This window comes from Haemaphysalis longicornis, unplaced genomic scaffold (assembly GCF_048455015.1).
Source record: "Haemaphysalis longicornis isolate Haplotype H1 unplaced genomic scaffold, Haemaphysalis longicornis Haplotype H1 scaffold_3, whole genome shotgun sequence".
NCBI classification, from domain to species: domain Eukaryota; kingdom Metazoa; phylum Arthropoda; class Arachnida; order Ixodida; family Ixodidae; genus Haemaphysalis; species Haemaphysalis longicornis.
Window position 1 is genome coordinate 69,716,050 of NW_027526335.1, and position 19,288 is coordinate 69,735,337.

Below are 19,288 nucleotides of genomic sequence, written 5' to 3' on the forward strand. Positions count from 1 at the left end.
ATCTTAAAAAAAATCACACTGAGATTGGCCGCTGGGACGACTCAATCACTGCGCCGAGTTTCCTTCACTTGTCATTATTAGTTATAGTTCAGAGCGCATTCGTAAACGTTGCCGAATTCCCGGCTTCTGTCAATACAGTTGAACCTGGATGTAACGAATCTCTGTGTAGCGAATTCCTGGATTTAACGAAGTTCTTCAATTCCCCATTGACAGCCCCATTGAAACCCATGTATTTGCGACCCATATGTAACGAATATAACGGTTAACCTTGATGTAACGAATTCGCTGCGCTAATGAACCACTGCTTTTTGCACTTTTTTTTAAGGAAAATCGGCTTGATAAATGCCCTAATTTAACAAATTTCGCCCGCACCGCAAACTGCCGTGCGTTTTCACGTGTGCGTGCAGTGTTGGTTAGGTGCTAGGCCAACGTGTCAGCGTGTATAGTCGCGCGTCCCCTCTGCTATCTGTGGTTTCGGTTCGTCGGTGATGATTCCCGCTACCAGAAAACGAAAAGTTTTGTATGTCCAAGACAAGCTGGCAATTTGAAATGCCGTCTCCGCCGGCGTGAAAGAATTAGAGCGCCGCCGCCGGAAGAGTATCCCAGCTAGCGCCCTGTCACCAATATTGAGTGCGTAAAAGAGCATCGAGTTCGGGGAAAAGCGTCCTTTCAGCATAAGTTTGGTCGTTGAAACGAGCTAAGACACCGAACTGTCGAAGGGCAAAAGTGATATTTAAGTTACGCTGGTGAATACGTGGGTGAGCGACCTTGCTTCTTTGGTGCTCCGTGTAGAGACTAAGCTCGTATAGGAAAGCGACTGGCGGAAATCACGAAGTTTTTCGCACTAAAATAAATCCGCGAAGGGTGAGGTCACCATCACTGATGTCCAGAATTTTGGTGTCGTTTCTACTTCATTAACGCGAGATTTTACTCGAGACCTGCATGTATAACGAAAACCTGCATGTAACGAAAAAATGTGAGTTTTTATCAACTTCGTCATATCCAGGTTTAGCTACACGGCTGTCTGCGCAGGAAGTATCTTGTAGAAAACGGCTGTAACTCTTGTTTCATTGAAACTATCTCGAAACAAATTATGCGACAATGAGCCGCTAAGACGGCTTCAACATTACGCCGAGCTTCATCTACTTTTCTTTGTTAAGTTGTTCCTAGTGACCTTGTAAACATTGTAGAATTGCCGTCTACTATAAATATACATGGTCTTCTACGGGAGGGAACGGACAGCCCCATTCGTGTTTTCCCGGTAGAATAGAACTCTAGACCTACCAAGTTTTATTCAGCTCATTAAATAGGAAGTATGCTCAATCGCAAATTACAAACAACGTGCTTGTTTAGCGCACTTCTTGGACTGCGCCCAGCAACGCTTGTCATCCTTCACAAAGTGCAGTCCACTCAGTTTTTCTCTAGTTGAAATTTATCTTAAACAATATGAATAGTTTATGAAGAAGTGCAGAAGCTAAGAGATTAGTTTATCGCCACACAATGCGGCTAGGAAGAGGTTCGAAGTTAATTGAAACATCCAATTTGAGGTCCTTGCTTTGCGTTCAGCCGTTAACGCAGGGTGCGTTGTAATGGCACCTCGCTTGTCCTTTCTTCACAGTTTACTTGACCGACTCCGGCAAGCACATTTTCATGATGATGCGCAGCGAGATACAAAGCTCGTCCGTCATAAATGGCCCAGAAAAAAAAAAAAAAAGACGATCGGCTGTCAGGACCCGTTCGGAACGTCCCAGTTGTCGAGCAGTGCTGGTCCAACGAACCACCAACAAAACACATCCCACAGCTACCGTCTAACGTTGTGGGAGCGCACAACGTTTGTCATAATCGGAAATGCGTGACTATGCCTCAAGCTGTTATTCGCGTGGGAGTGGGCGGGACTCACTGAAGGTTTTGCAGGGGTTTATGCGTAGAACGCACTGTACGAGCTTTAACCCCTCATCCAACGTTATTTGTCCGCTTCGGTGACCTCCTCGCCCTCAAGCTTGAAAGCCAACGCCCGCAATACGGCTTCCTCGAAGGGCTATTCTTTGACATCGCACTCGACGTTGTACGCCGAATCCGGCTCGAAGACACGACTGCCATGTCTCTCGCTAATGATAGCCTGCGATGGAGACTTCACGATCTCACCCGGTTGCACGGTTCTTTAGTTGAAGCTCAGCTTGTGGGGAACCACCACTGACAGCGTGAAGGGTTGCCTGGCGGACGCGTAAAAAAAGCATTACAAAGGAATAATAAAAAAATAACAGTTGTAGTCGTTCCAGCGTGCGACGCAATGTATGGCCCGGATGCTCGCAGAACGCAAAAAGAAAACAAATGAAGCCACGAAGAAATAACTGCTATAACCAAATTAAACTAAAATAAACCTTTTTTTTTTTTGTTGTGCGGACCTTGACCATTAGCTTAATGGCACCAAATAGCAGCCGACTCCGCGTGCGTGTTCCAGGGTTTTTAAAAGGACGATCGCAGTGCTCGTACGAAGATGAGCGGAGAGGTGGAGAAAACGTTTGGACGGAGAGAGAGAGAGAGAGAGAGAGAGAGAGAGAGAGAGAGAGAGAGAGAGAGAGAGAGAGAGAGAGAGAGAGAGAGAGAGAGAGAGAGAGAGAGAGAGAGAATGCCCATAACGGCTTCTTCAAAAGGCATTACTGGCTTCACACACGCACGATACGCTGCGGTGTAGTGGGCGAAAAGGCATGCAAAGCTTCACGGAGCAGATGCGCTTTCAGGTCATCGAGATGAATCACCGAAGAAAAGAGCAGAAGACAGAAAAAAAAAAACAGAACAATTGCGCGAAAAAAAATAATACGGAGAAAATAAGACCAAGGAGATGAGAGAGGGAAGAATGGCTGGGATTAGGTTAGGTAACAAAGCTCCAGCTGTCTGGCCGGGAGTCCGTTTTGCGGCGGCGCATCGCTCGCCGCCCGAAGCGCTCCGCATTGAGCGCGCCTGCCATGACATCACGCGGGGCGAAGCAAAACCATGGTAACGGATGGGGAAAGCGTCAGTGCAGGCGCCGTCTAACGCAGACGTCCACAGACGTCGCTGCGGCCGCACACCGTGCTGCACGCTTTCCTGGGGTCTCCCGCGCAGCCGGCTGACGCGACGACGCCGCTACCTCGGCTCCTGCACTTCCGACGGCGCTTAGGCCTTGCCGGCTACGAGGTAAGAACTCTCCGGCTCTGTCGGCGAGCGCGCAAGCTTGACAGGAGCCGGGAAGCGCTACCCTTCATCGCCGATGCAGCGTAGATAACAAAGCCGGCCGGTTGTGGCGGTATCTGTTCGCTCGCGTGCCTTCCTTTTTTATTCCGAACTAGTGCGCCACTTCAAAAGCGGCGTTATTAACCTGAGCGATTTACAAAATCGGCCCCTAAAATGTAGCGTTGCACGGCTCTTTTCTTTGCGTTTTATTTTCCCCTGCATTGTGTTGATATCTCTTTACCGCCTAAAGTGGGCCCTCTACCGTTTTACGATTTACGTGCAGCGTTTTTTTTTTTTTTGGACTTCATGCCAGACGTAGCACGGGCGTCCTCAGAAAATTTTCAGAATGACCGAACGGTTCCTCGGTACCCGGTGTGGAGCACCACCAAACCATCATTTTCAGAAAAAAAAAAAAGAAAAAAAAAAGAAAAAAGAAAAAAAAATGAAATGCGGCAAACCCTCCGATTTATTTAAAATCTGGCTTTATCGGAAGCGTTTCGTGGTCCCTACTTCAGTGTTTTTAAGCAAAGCGTCCCCGCTTTTAACGAATTACCGCTTAGAACGAAGCCAGTTTGCTGTCCCAAAGACTGGGTTATAACGAGGTTTTACTCTCTTAGGAATATTATGACATAAATTTTAGCGGTATTTGTAAACGTAGCAAACCATTCACTTAGCTTCAGCTCGTATATATGCCCCTTACAGCTTCAACCTGTCCCCTCTTGCCTCCCCCTCGCCCACTCCACTTTTTGAGGGCGCACCGGGGTGTTAAAAAAATACTCAGGAAAAAGGGGTTGTGATGGGCGGAATCGTCGACCGATTGAGCGAAATAGAAAGAGGAAAGGAGAGACAGAGTGGAGAGAGGGAAAAAAGAGAAGAATATGGATCGATTGAGTAAGGGAACCGTCGCGACGGTTCAATAGCAGAGGAGTTGTGGTGCCGTGACCGAGGACGTGGGTTAGATCCCTGCTGCGGCGGCCGTTTTTCTGATGAAGGCGAAAAACTGAAACGCCCGTGAGCCCAGATTTCGGCGCCGTTTAAGATCTTCAGAAGGTCTAAATTGATTCTTAGCCCTCCACAACGACGAGCCTTATAGCTCAGGTGTAGCGTCGGCGCGTCAGCTCCCCAGAATTGAATTTTTCTTTTTTTTTTTTTTTGCAGTGAGGAGGAAAAATAATCTGCCCTTTGGAAAAAAGAACGGCCATTTTGGTAGTTTAACGGTCGGCGTCGCGCAACAAGATGGTGCTCTTTTTCGGGATTTTGTGTGTGTTGGATGTCGATCCCGCATTGGTGAAAGCGAATTATTTCAGACTTCATTCACGCCTGCTGAAATTGTTCGGAAGGGTTGCCTTCTGTACACACAACACAACTCTAGATCGAGATTTTAAGGGCACCGACGTCTGTCTCGACATCTGACACTTTTCTCCAGGTGGGCTTCTGCTCACCTGGACGACTATCGCAGGTGTTAGCAGAAATTCGCCCAAGCGAGGGCAAACAGTACTCGGTGCATTCACTACTGGAGGGGGTGTGACAAAACTATTGTCTTAAAAAAAGAACGAATCAACGAAAACATAAAAAAAGTAGGAGTCTGGGCTGGTTGGTATTTGCCTCGGTGGTCCAATGAAGCGCCCACAAAACAGGGGACGAATGAAGAAACCGGTGACAATGTCGTCTGCTAGCGCCGTGTCGTTTTTTTTTTCCCCTTCGTGCCTTTTTTTGTGACCGCTGTTGCGTACGTTGTCATCCCATCGCTGACAACCCGTTGCTGCATCTGGGAAGGCGTACCCGAGACGAACTCCGTCGCCTCCGACATGCGTGTGGTAGCGTGGTGAAGCGAGCGGCCAGCCAATGTTGCTGCCTCGAAGACAAGCGTAACTTGTTTACTTCATGGCGAGAGATGGGCGAAGCCGGACAAGAACAACGCCATACGGTGGGCTGACTCGTAACAGCGCTTTGATCACACAGCTAACAACCAGTCGAGTTATTCGTTTTTTTTTTTTTTTCTTCTGGTTGGTCCATTTTAAACTTGCGGAGACAGCACCACGTACGGGACAAGGAAGGACAACGGAACAGCGCATTGTCCTGTTGTCCTTCCTCGTGCCGTTCATTGAGCTGTTTCCGCCAGTGCGAAAAACATCTGTGCACTTTTAAGGCGTTTCTGAACAATACGAGCAACCAAGTAACTTCGCTATTCTTCGTAACCGCTAAACTAAGGTTCTCGACAGCTTCAAACGTTGCAGCCTGAAGTAGTTATTGAGATACCACGGCGACTCCGCGCCGTGTTTTTGAATGAATTCCCCACGCCAAGGAATTCGCTGTAATACCGCGAAATGTGTTAGGTAATTGGGTGCATTCGTACACGCACAAATGCGCGCGCTCGCAGAACCCATGCGAGTAGGAAAAACCGCCGGAGGATCTCGTTCACAGAAGTTTGAAATTCTACGCTTGCTTTCGTACGCTTGCTTTCAGTACGCTTGCTTTCTTTGGCTTTCTTGCATTACTGCGTCTGCCTCTGCTACAGACTTGGCAGCAATGAATTTACAGTAATTAAATTACACCAATAAATTATTTTTTTGCTGCAATGAGTAATGTAATGAATTACTTTTGAGTGTTGGTAATTTAGTAATGTAATAAATTACTTCAGGCCAGTAATTTCGTAGAAATTACTCACTACTTTTCCAATTACTTTTGACTACTATATAGCCTGTCCGCTTCTCTTACGGCATAAAAAGTTGACCAAGAAAAGTTACCAAGTAGAGTTGTAAATAAAAATATCTAACATATCAATGTATAGCGCTGTACAAACAGTACATAATTTGGTGTATAAACAAATATTTTTGAGATTGCAGTGTATATTTATATGAGTGCAAATAAAGTGTACATAAGTTGTTAGTGTATGAGTGATGTTTTTTTGTTAAAGTAATGACAAAGTAATTTCATTACTTTTGAAAAGTGATAGTAATTTAATGTCATTACTCTCTGCCAGCTGTAATTTCTAATGTAATTTAATTACATTTTGGAAAATTCTAGGAAAGTAAGGAGTAATGTAATTTAATTACTTTTCAGATGAAATTTTGCCATATCTGCTCTGTTATTCTAGGTCGTTTTGAGAAAGGCTCATCATATAGCAGCAAGTTTTCGAACCGCTGTAGCGCTTTCGCCGTCTGCTGTATCTTCTTTTTCCTTTACCGTGTTTGAGTGCTTTTTTATGTAAACTTTTCTCTGCGATTTCACGTTCCGTGTACACTTTATCATTGCGAAGGGACTGTCCTTCCTTGGCATTTGTTGTTACTCTTTCCTTACGAATCCCACCTGCGTGATCTCCCGCAATATACTTGTAAATAAAAGAAGTATAAAATAAAAAAAATGCAATGGCGACTCTGAGAGTACACAAATAAGCCGATTGAGCTGAGAAACAAATTGACGTGACTGACAGAAGTAACCTCGTGTAATGGTTTGTGGCCACGGCGACGCTAGTTGAATGAGGTGACGTCTCGCGAAGCCCGGCGTGCGTCTGCGATTTCACTTTCCGTTTCGGTTTCATTCAAATACTGCGGCTGAATTTCCTACTTGAAGACAAAGTACATCATTGTTCAATAAGAACTAGCCTTTGATAACTCTCCAAGCGCCATTCCAGCCACGAAAGTCGTTTTTTAAACTTAAAAAAAAAAAAGAAACTCAAGAGACATCTTCCACCACATCCCGATCTCACCAAGGAAGAAAGCGTAATCTTTCGTCACCTCCAAACAAGCACATACACACACGGAATAATCATGAACCGCATCTACTCCGCGCTATTTCCGTATCTCTGGCCTTACTGCGATATACTCGACACTTTGGCGCACATGATCCTGGAGTGCCCTTGCGATGACCGCCGCCCAAACCCGCCTGTGGATAGCCACAAGATAACTACAAGATAATGCAAGCGCCCATACAACCGGTCAATACGACATTGCTGAGAGGTGGAAGGCACTGCTCGTCGACGAGGACCCGGAGAACCAGAAGAGTTTGGTGAACCGGGCGAGCACTGCAGCCACCGCCAGAGGTTTCCTGGACTGAGGATCGAAACCCACCACCTCGGACCGGCAAGGACCAAGTCCTAGCTCGTCTTTTCAGCCAATAAACGTTTATTTCTCTCCCCCCTCCCTCCCTCCTTCAAATTTCGCGCTGCAGTGATAGAATATGGGCACAATTGGTGACGTGGCCAGCACAAGAAACATAGTTATCAGTTATTTAACTGCTCGTTAACGTTCAAGTGATACGATCAAACCGAACTAGAGCCCAAGTACATCGCTTAGTGATATTTCTTGGCGGTCACTAGGTCGAAGGTCGCAAATCGCACAAGCAAGATCTCCGACGCCATAAAAAAGCAGAAAATGGCTGTGGGGGTGCCACTGCTTCATCTGGGTTCTGTAATATCTAGGTTATCTGTTTGAAGTTCGCAGCAAAATTGGTATCATTGTTATCGAGACAAAGCAGTATTTTTAATGAACCAAACTTGTTTCAATGAATAGAATTTCGGTCTGTCTGTCTGTGACTCGATTCAGCCAGCTGAAACAGAAACAGATGCTGCGGAAGTGAAACAGATGCTGCGCAATAGTCTTGTATACCCACAACCAAATCTAAACGTCTACGTCCGGTGTCAATGTTCATACTTGTCAGTATTGCTGAACAAGAACAGGAAATTACGCACTTATAGGCAGAAACTCAATAGATAAGTGTTATTTCCACTGCTCTTTATTTAAAAAAAATTCATGGATGCTTGGTTTTTGCGATAGCAAATGAAATACTACATCAACGGCAGAAAACCGTCGCCTGCTGTTGACAGCGCTACCTCCTGGCGGCATTTAAGAAATCAAACGGCAGTAGCAACGAAATGTTCCACTAGATGAAATTCACGTTCCGCTTGGAACGCTCGTGGAGTAGGGCAATGTGGTTCTATAAACGTTGAAGTAGGATGCCTCGATTCACCCGCGTCTCCGCCGCACGGCAGCGCTGGCATTGAGGCACCTGACTTGGAGCAGTGGAACGCGGTAAATTTAAATTTACTTGAGCAAACCTCTAGCGTGTTATCTTGGGAGGAACGAGACGGGAGAGGAACAGCACGAGAGGTGAGCGGGAAAGATACGGGGGGCATGTACTAGGCAGGGTCGCGAGTCGACTATCGTCTTTCGTCGACATTTGCAACGAAAGGAGCAGATACGCGGCCATATTTTTACGGGCGAGACAAATGAGAATCGATATAAATATTACACTCCGAATGGAAGTATTGGAGATTTGATTCATGGACCGAATCGAAGAGGCTGCTCGAAAATTTTAAGTAAACAATGCACTTCTATTTCGCTCAAATCTACGAGGAGTTTGGTGTGCTCCACGCCGCTTTGATCACCATCCGTGCTTCTGATACAAACAGATTTCGCTTTCAAGCAACCGTAGCACTAAGCGCGGATGCAGAAAACTCAAAGCTCAAGTGAATTTTTGGAAACTTAATTCGTCACCAGCTGCGTACTATCGACGCAGATGTCGTGCCAAATCCTAAACACCTGTATACACAACGGGAACGATCGACAGGTCAATCGACATTAAGCGTTTTTCGTACTCCGTTTTTATATCTTTAGCGAAATATTTTCGCGTTGCCGATAAGCATAGTACAGTGGCGCTATGACTGCAATACTTTCGGAGTACGAGAAGGCATTCCTCAAGTTCGCCTATACCTTCATTCATTTCTGCAATAAATTATTTTCGATAGCTGAAAAACAATTAAAATCAAGGACAAATTCCTATACTGAAGCCGACTGTGTGTGAAGACTCACTACTTGCTTTCAATATATCTGAAATTTCCCCGTGAAACAAAAAAATCTCGAATCACGCCTTTTGGGTAGTTAATAAGGTAACGTTCGTGTGCAGTTAGTCAATCGTATCTGCTTGTGCAGTCTTCACCGTGGTGGCAAAAAGAAAATTTGGCCGCGTATCTGCTCCTTTCGTTGCAAATGTCGACGCAAGACCATAGTCGACTGGCGTCTCTGGCAAGTAAACGCATCCCTTCTCTTTCCCGCTCACCTCTCATGCTGTTACTCTCCAGTCTCGTTCCTTCCAAGATAACACGCTGCATGTTCGCTGAAGTCAATTTAAATTTACCGCGTTCCACTGCTCCAAGTCAGGTGCCTCGATGCCAGCGCTGCCGTACGGCGGAGACGCGCGTGATTCGAGGCGCCCGACTGCAACGTTTATAGTACCACGTTGCTCTACTCCGCGAGCGTTCCAAGCGGAACGCGAAACCTATCTAGTGGAACCTTTCGTTGCTGCTGCTATTTAATTTTTTTTAAATTCCGCCAGGTAGCGCGGACAACAGCAGGTGACGGTTTTCTGTAGTTGATGTAGTATTTTATTTGCTGCAGCTAAAAGCAGGCATACGTATTTTTTTAAAATAAAGGAACACTGAAAATATCAATCATGTATTGATTTTCTGCCTTATATTTGCGTAATGGCTTGTTCTTGTTCAACAATACTGACAAGTATGAACATTGACACCGAACTTAGTCGTTTAGATTTGGCTTTGAGTTTTTAAGACTATTGCGCAGCATCTGTGTTTCTTTGACAGGCTGGCAAAATCGAGTGACAGAGAGACAGACATATAGACAGACCAAAATTTTCCCGTTCAAGTAACCCAAGAAAGACTATCGTCTTTAAAGTGCATTCCAGTTTCCGTCTCATCTGAATCGCCGCAGTTCACTTGCACACTTACGGTCAGTGGCTAATTGCTACGCGAACCGACTGCAGATGTACGTGTGCCTTTCCGCTAAGCTCTAACAAAAAAAAGAAGAGAAAGGTAGTGGGATGCTGCGTTCGCAGCGTTTGATGTTTCGCGGAAGAATGCAACTTTAAGGTCGAGTTCACTCCCGCCTGCTCAGCATCCGGTTGCATCAGTTTCCTTGTGGAGTACGCGGCCACCTATACATTATTTGTGAAGGCAGGATTATGAGTCAAGTGCGACTCTGTTGACGGAAGAAAGCTCCACTGCGCTTTCGTTAGCACGCGGATGCTGACGCTAGAAAGGCTGCTGGCAGACTCGCCGTGATAGACATACCTGGCTTCCTTCCAGGCAAGCCTTTTTCTACAAACTATTCTCGAAGACCACAGCGGTGCTGCAGTCTTGTTATGTAACCAGAAACGAATGCTTCAAAATTTAAGGAGAGAGAGAGAGAGAGAGAGAGAGAGAGAGAGAGAGAGAGAGAGAGAGAGAGAGAGAGAGAGAGAGAGAGAGAGAGAGAGAGAGAGAGAGAGAGAGAGAGAGAATTCTTTAATGTTAACTGGAGAGGTCAGCTCAACAAGCAGTGCTTGCTACGCTAGATGGGGGTGATTACAATGCAGTGAGGTGACTGGGAGGCTTCTTAACGAACGGTTTACGCAAGCTGGTGCAACGGTCTGAGCAGACTCCCTTGGATATGCTTGGATACAGCTATAAGGCTAGGTTGAAAATTTCTACAAATTTTAGGTGTCTATACGACGAAGCTACCTACATCTGGGATATGTATCAGGCGAGCCGTAGTGAAGGGTTCCTGGTTAAGTTTGACCGCCTGGGGATATTTACGTGCGCCGAAATTTCAACACGCGGGCGTTTTCGTACTTCGCCTACATCTGAAAAGAGGTGAAGTGCCCTTTCGGTGCCCTTGGTCATCCAGTGGTCGTTTTTATCGTGTTTATCAACCATTTTATGAAACATAACAGCAGTTTATAATACACAAAAGAAAATTCTGTATTAATACGCGAACGCAAGCGTTCCTCACCAGAGCAAAATCTGGCAGTGCCGGCGCAGTTCTGTTCCGCAATAAGAATTTGTCTGACATTTGTTCCGGAGGTTTTGAGAGCACGAGCCATTAGAAAGCGACGTGAGGCTTTCAAAAAAGCCAAGTTTTCTCGACGCTCAAAAAAAAAAAAAATTTGCTTCAGCGCCAGCAAGTGTCGTTTGAAATCCTTCCTCGTCACTTAAAGCAAAAAATAAATGGCTGAGGTTGAACACTTGAAAACATAGTTGCCACGAGCGAAAACAAGGACTGCGCACACAGTGTTTCGGGAAAGTCTGACTTGGTTTGGCTTGGCTTGTCGCAGTATTCCGTCTCGCTATATCTACTGGATGATTGGATTCATCATTTCGCTTGACCTGAAGCGTACGCACAGACGGCCCACGCCGGCGCTCAGCGATTAAAGGGGCCCTGTAACACTTTCGATAAGCGCTCTCACTGTTTCCTTCGCGTCTGGAACCACTGCGAAAGCTATAGTTATCGCCAGCACGGAGCGGCACTGCGTGATTTGCCCGTCGCACCAGATACGCCTTCCATTTCCACTTTGTTTTTGTGGCTTTTTTTAAGTTGCTATCGAAAAGCGCTCATTGCTGCAACTGAAGGAAAACCGACCAACAGCCGCTACATGGCCTCAGGGACGTAATGCGAGCCGTTGAAGAACGTCAAGACCGGGAAATAGAGAAATATTTTTTGAGCGAGTTTACAGGTTATCTGATCAGTGTAGAGCAGTAGTCTTTGGCTGCGGTGCTTTGCGACCCCCTAATCCAGGTACTGGGCGTGTTGGGTGACTACGTTCTGCAAGCATGTTAAGATTTCAAAAAAAGTTGAAGAAAGTGTTGCAGGGTCCCTTTAAGCGCAGGCGAAGCAGTCGTTTCACCTTTGCCTAGTCACGTGGTACCGCAATGGCGACGCGGCTTCCAGCGAGCGAATTCTGCACAGCTTGTACGCCGGGGCTGAAGGTCACTTGCGACGCGACGAGTGACCTTGAAAGATGTAGCGTAGTAGAGTTTTGCCCCTGAAGAAATAAAAGGTTTTGCTAAGTAGCGTACGTACCGACAAGGCCATTGAAACACTCCTGTTCGATGTTAGCGCAAGCGGCGCTAAGTGTGGTTTAGAAATCCCTTCTTCACAATTTTTGGCAGCTACATATAAAGCGGCCTTAATCACCCTGCTTACGAATCAGGCAGTTGAAATGCTGAAGCGCCGCGTTCGCTTCAGCGGCATCAGTCGCCGTTTGGAAATCCCTGCATCGTCATTCATGTATAGATATAATGTGACCCCAAGCACCCACACGTCCCAAGAAGGCCGTTAAAATGTAGGTGTTGTTTGGAAATCGTTTCCATTGCGTCTTCACTACGCACTTGGCATTCAGCGTCTAACAAGCTCTCCGTACATACTGTATTTATATAGTACCTCTAAATATAGAATAACGGCGCAGTTCTTGTATTAGTAGACATTTCAAAAATAGCTGCACCAGATTTCTTGTGTAAAATAAGCAGGCACCAAGAGGATAGGAATGCGGTAGTTTGCGACGCAGTAGGAAATAAATGGGAGAATACAACACAGATCGCTTTCAGCAGCACTTGTGCAAGTTAACAAAAAGTGAATATGCAAAAGCACACATGCCACGCCGCTTTCTGAGAATTCGCGTTGCAAGAGACGCAAAATTGTATGCTGTGACACTTGCGGAATGGTATGGAGAGACAAGGAGAGAATGGTGCAATACCTCTGACATTAGAAATTTAAAAGCAAGCTGCGTCAGAAGCATTCAGTCAGGAAAATGGAAATAATAATATGCGAGCGACAGGAACTGTCCAAGTTGAATATATATATATATATATATATATATATATATATATATATATATATATATATATATATATATATATATATCGCACCAGACCGGTATTCTGGAGGTCGTGGGTTCGGATCCCACCCGGCGGGCATTTTTTCACCACTTTCTTTGCGACTCAAAAAATTCTTCACCTCTTTCTATCACTCACCACAACCTCCCCTTTGCTTTCCGAGGTTTTCTTGACTGCCAACCCTTATTTTCTATATATATATATATATATATATATATATATATATATATATATATATATATATATATATATATAGCGCTTCTCAATAAGTCACGAAGTCCAGATATCGTTACAACATTTATGTATATTCGAAAATAACGGAGGGGCGTACAATATAAATTTTGGCCGTAAATCGCATGCGGAACAGTGTAAAGATCGATATTTTATACTTTGCTCGATCGTTCATGCGTCATGCTTGATTGAAGTAGTTCAAACGCGACGTAAACAAACAAATCTGCAGCAGAAATTACATTTCGGCTGGGGGTAAGCAACAACAGCGACCAACTTTTCTATAGTTCCAGAAAGTTTTTTTCGTTCTTGTCCGTATATTACCGTCCCAATCCTGTTTGTTAATAACGGTTATCCGACGAACCGTGTTATTCGGTGAGGGGTCAAGGACGTTTCGGCGCTATAACCTATTCATTTAAGCATAACATAACGGTTCTTCTTTTTCTCCACGCTTTTTCTCGGCTGGTTATTAAGCGGTCTGGCCCTGAACTGTCCTACCGTGTCATTAGCTTTTGCAATGCTGTCCCCTACTGCTGGAGGACCGCATCATAGCACTTGCGAAATTATAGTACTACACTGCCTATTTTCCGTACGATACGATTACGATACTGGCAAACCCCGCGCACTTTTTACCTTGGCAAATCGCCTGTAGGTAGCCGTTCATTACATTGTTCACAGGAGCTTGGAGACAGGCGACGAGGAAGCTCACCTTAACGGTGCGACACATGTATATATGCATTAAGATGTAAAGAAGCACTTTCTCTACATGTACAGTCTTGATCAGAAGTTCTCAGGACACCCTCACAAAGTTCAATAACAGAACGAAACATGGGCCTGCTGCAAAATCTTGCACACTCACCATTCCAAGGTTTCTTACCGAACACGTAGAAGATAATGACGTTCTTCATCCCTAACGCCACGGCTTCCGCCGCGGTGTGTCTGCTGTTGGGCAATTAGTTAAACCTCGCATGACCACCCAATAACATTTATGATCAAGCGCAGGTTGATTATTTTTTAGACATTTCGGGGGCGTTTGACCGTGGTTCACATCGCACTGATTTTGAAGCTCACAAGTATACTGACCGATGGACATATATCACCGAGTTGGTTAAAAGTGATTAGACCGACCGTTACCATTCCGTGCAATATTGTACCCATGTAATATTGTACCCTGCCTAAGACGCGGGTCGCGGTCCCTTCCTGCGACGCACTTCGCGCCGCGACGCAAAGGCTCATCATCGCTGCCGCCGAGAGAACCCAAGAGAGAGTGCTGCCTCAGCGCACTGCTGCTGCGCCCAAATATCGCGTTAGGGAGCATCGTAATCGCCAGCCATTTTTTTTTCTTGAACGAACTCATCGCCATGCGACACCAGAGCCCAAACTTCTTGCGTACATCATCATTATCCTTCCCATCCTGGAATACGCTAATGTGGCATGGCTCGTTTTCACGAACAAAAATATACTGGCGCTCGACAAATTAAACCTAGTTCCACCCGGTGTGAAATCTGCTGAAACAGCAGAGATATGGCTCTCTTGTGTCGGCGCGAACGTCAAGGGATGCTTGCCGAAGAACGGCAGCGCAGTCGCCGCGCAAACTCTATATATGGTTCGCGCAAAGTAATGGGCAGTTAAATGTCAGCAACTTGAGGGTAGCTCAAAGTTCAAAGAAAGTTCAAAGGAAAGCCATACGACTCATACATAACAAACTTAAACATGAACAGTCTCCCACTAACCTTTTAGCTATTTATAGACTTCTTGCGCTAGAAGCACGAGCGAAACCGGCACGCTGAAAATTTCTTTGTCAACTCCTGCATAATTATTACAAAATTGACATTTCAAAGTACATTTCTTATTTACAAACACGAGCTACCAGGCACAGACATACAAACACTTTATTAGAGTATAAATGTAATAGCGATGCCTTTAGATGCTCTTTTTTTCCGGTAGCCATCCATGAATGGAATATGCTAGACCCTCTCACAACTAACGCTAAAGCGGGAGACACGTGTCCGTCTGAGCAATCCGGTTTTCGACGCGGCGCGGCAAAATATCTATAGTTCTTTCCGCAAGCTGCGTGCGGCACTGTGGAGGCTACATTGTTGTCAACAGTCCGCCCACCGAGGGCGCCTAACTCACGGTGAAGGCCTTGCGGTTCCACCTGCCCAGAGGGGAGAAGGAAATATCGTTCCAAATCCCCCGTTGAAAACAATGTAGCCTCCACAGTGCTGCACGCAGCTTGCGGAAAGAACTATAGCAGATCAAATGCGCGCGGGAGCGGCCGACGTGGCGGGCCATCCGGCAGCTAAACCGGTTCTCGAGGCGCAGACGCGTGCGGGGACGCGTGCCTTTCCGCTCATGCATTCGACCCTTAAGTCGCTATCTGCTTTCGAGAAAAGAAAATAGAAAAGAAACTAGTGATCTTCTGTGGATAGCCAAATACCGACTGCCGTACAACAAGATAATGCAAGCGCCCACAACGCGACTGTGACGAAAAGTGGGATGCATTGCTCGTCGACGAGAACCCGTGGAACCAGAAGAATTTAATGAACCGGACGAAGACGGCAGCCACCGCCAGAGGTTTCCTGGACTGATGAGACCTACCACCTCGGACCGGCAAGGACCAAGTCCTAGCTACCCTTTTCAGCTAATAAACGTCTCTCTCTCTCTCTCTCTCTCTCTCTCTCTCTCTCTCTCTCTCTCTCTCTCTCTCTCTCTCTCTCGTCATATAAAATCTTATCGTGTTTACGTACGTTTTAAAAGGACTTTCATAATAAACACGTGAAAGATTTTAAAAATAGGTTCAGTTGTGTAAAACGTCTTTAAAAAAGCTGCGCAAACCCCAATCCAAAGCCCGCCTGCAGCGGATGCACGTCACAATAAAACGGACGCGAAACGGACATTTTCAAAACGAACAGACTCAGAATACCACCCCAGGACTGCCTTATCCTGTTCTGGCGACAAAAGCTTGCGTTGGCGAACTTACAAAACACTGTTTGGCATTACTGGGACGCAAACATTTCAGCCACCAGCCACAAGGCTAGTGGGGGGAATGCCGACCATCCCCTTGGAACGCACCTATTTCAGACAGCAGTGTTTCTAGAGAACAGTCGCGGCAAGAGGTGAACACGCCCGTGGCGAGATGATGCGACGGTCTGGTGGGATTGATGCGACAGTTGCACAAGGAGCCCGTAAATGGGCGATGCATCCGCATGCATTGTTTCCTCTTCTTATGTCGTATATTTGCGGGCACTGTGCGCGCACTGGTATGGGGCGTCCGGGATTTTCCTGGTCTTCGCCGCGTTAGAACGTGAAGCAGTTTTGCCTTCGTTCCTGTGTTTGCAGCAAGGTTTAAAAAACTCAGCAGAAATTCAGAGAATTATGTCCTAATGCGTAGCATTCTTATGGCGCCTGTCTTGATTGTGAGTTTTTTCCAGGCAATTTCCTGCTTTTTTTTTCTAAATCCTGTCCGACCAATTATCTCCAATTACCCTAATATAACGATTACAGATGAAACTTTCGCGAAATCTTCAATATTGTGAAAGTGCCATGCGTTATACGTTTTGCCATTTTCCGTAATAGTTTTTTTATTTTTTATTTTTTCAAAATTTCGCTCGACCAACCATCTCAATTTACGTTAGTGTAAGGATTACATTTGGAACCTTCGCGAAATCTGCATTATTGTGGAAATGCACAGCGTTACACGGTTCGCCGTTTCCCGTAATTATTTTACATTTTTCTTATTTTTTTAGTTTTTCAAAATTTGGTCCAACCAATTATCTCAATTTACGCTACTATAACGATTCCAGGTGGAACTTTTGCAAAATCTGCATTATTGTGGAAAAGCTATGCGGTATACGTTTTCACATTTTCCGCATGTTTTTATATTTTTTATATTTTTTAGTTTTTCAAAATTTTGCTCAACCGATTATTCCCATTGACGTTATTCTACCGATTACTTTGGGAACTTTCGCGAAATCTTCATTTTTATGGAAATGCAGGGCGTTACACGCTCCTGGCTGGGGAGGTACTCGGAACAGGATGCTGCCCATTAAAAAATCCCTTTTATTCCCGGCTCACGACGGCTCAGACAGTGCGACAGTAGACCGATGCCGAAGACGATTTTGTAAGACCGAGAAGTAACTGCACAGCGGTCGTTGGCGGTAGGTTTTAGCCGTCGCTAGTGCTCTGTGTATGTGGTATAGTCCGCTCGATCCTTAGGAAGCGTGCCTGAAAAATTCCCATAGCAGGCGCACTTTACTAAGCGCAAACTGCCGAGCGCAGCTACAACGAGTGACTTGGCTGTAATAAGTGGGTTTGAAAAGGTACGCACATAGAGCTTCTTACTATGTACACTAGAGAGAAATCTGGCGATATAGCGTCTATGCGGCTCATATCAAGGCCGTCTGTGTCGTCATGGGCCGCCATTATACCGTGCGCTCGCCTTAGTTTTGTCATTGGCTTGGATTGAAACGTTTTAGTGGCCGTATATTCGAACACAGTGTCACAAAAACGCAAAGGATTGTGTGTTAACTTATTATATAAGAGGAAAATAAAACAGGCTAGTTGTAAAGCTAAGAAAAAAAGACGTATAGCGTATTTTTGCGGAACGGTTGTGCCTACTATTCAACAGACCAAGCTGGTGGTTAACAAAAATGCTAATATTTTGCGGGAAACTCATTAGAGTCTCTTATTTTATTATTTACTATTATTTAAAAAAATCAGTTGTTTGAAGAGCTTGGATATGTTTTTGAGCGTGCACATGCCTGCGGAAACGTCGCCTTCGTGGTGAACCGGTGCACCGACCGTCAGCTACAGCAAGTACACTTGTTGCTGAGCGAGTTGGTTTATACTTGAAGAAAAAAGAAAACGTGGCGTTAAACAGTCGTGGTCGGAAGACAAGACAGGGCGGATACAGGCGCCCGTATCTGTCGAATCTTGTCTTCAACGAAGTACGTTTGGTTTCTTTTTTTTTTTTCGTCAGCTACAAGTTTCGCGGCGGTATATCACCCGCTCGGTCATACGTTCCTTCACTCCGGCATGACTAACGTTAGGTACAATCACGCACTGCCTGCTCTTTCACCGAACACGCAGTTGCCACGGCTCAATGCAACCGCAAAACAGGGAGGATTTCCGCTACCTCGTAGCTCATAGACGTGTTCATGCATGGTGAAGAAAGCAAATCCCCAAAGCCGCTTAAGATTACGATTGTCACGCCAAGCCCAAGCCAGAAGCGGTGGTCTTCCTATAACCCCGCACGACGGCATGGATTCCCAGGGGCAGTTTCCTCTCTAGTATACTTACTATGAAACTCTATGGGTAGGCGCCGCGGTAAATAATCATGGACCGTGCGTATGGTTAACGATGCGCGTGGCCGTGTACATGTTGACGGCAGAATGAAAGCATTCGTTGATGCCAATGTATGTGATTTTCCGCGTGCAGGAAGAAGAAAGGGGGCTGGAGGGAAAAGGAGCATGTTTGTGGATCTTGGTGGGTTCCACGGCGCTTGTCCTCCTCGTACATGGACGCCCGAGCAGATGGCTAGTCTCCGAATGGACTCCCGTAGTGGGGCTTAACGCCACGAGCGGGAGTGACCCCTTCTTTTGCCGTTCATTTGCGAATCCAGGGCAGTTCTATATGGGGCGAAGAAGAGTGAGTTGGTCGGCACGAAATGATACAGGGGTGAACAGGTGAGATGCTTAGGGGTCGTTTCCTCTGTTTCCTGTGGTATCATGAGTGTCAAAGTCCTCTGTGACTGCGAAGCTGCAGCCTGGTTTGTGCAGGGCTTTGCCTGGTATGTCGCGCGGTATCGGAGGGGGGGGGGGGGGTGTAGAGACTCCCTGTGGCCTTTTTTTTTGTGTCATCACCTCCTGAAAAGGGGGCAGGGCATCGGATCCAGTCTTTCAGGACCATCACTAAAGTTCCTTGTCCGTCCATCCTTCCGTCCGTCCATTCTTCCGTCCATCTGTCTGTCTGTCTGTCTGTCTGTCTGTCTGTCTGTCTGTCTGTCTGTCTGTCTGTCTGTCTGTCTGTCTGTCTGTCTGTCTGTATAGCCTTGTAGCCGGCGGCAGCGTCTCGTTTCGCGGGTGCGGCGGTCGACGACACCGATGAGGTGGATCAATACCGGTGAGGAGGCGTACGCAGAAACTATGCAATGAGCCGTCTCGTTGTCAGGGTTGGGCTGGG

At 46.1% G+C, this 19,288-nt stretch overlaps 1 protein-coding gene across 2 annotated transcripts in view; it reads left to right on the plus strand.

Annotated features, from left to right (window-relative positions):
• The first annotated feature begins 2,919 nt into the window (after positions 1 to 2,919).
• The window catches only part of LOC144174602 (adenosine deaminase-like), a 47,863-nt gene continuing 31,494 nt past the window's right edge, over positions 2,920 to 19,288 (plus strand). The window contains exon 1 of one of the 2 annotated variants that reach the window (XM_077703373.1): positions 2,920 to 3,177. The gene's annotated coding sequence lies outside the window, so the exon portion shown is untranslated. The remainder of the gene's footprint in view (positions 3,178 to 19,288) is intronic. The other variant, XM_077703375.1, reaches the window with a different exon arrangement.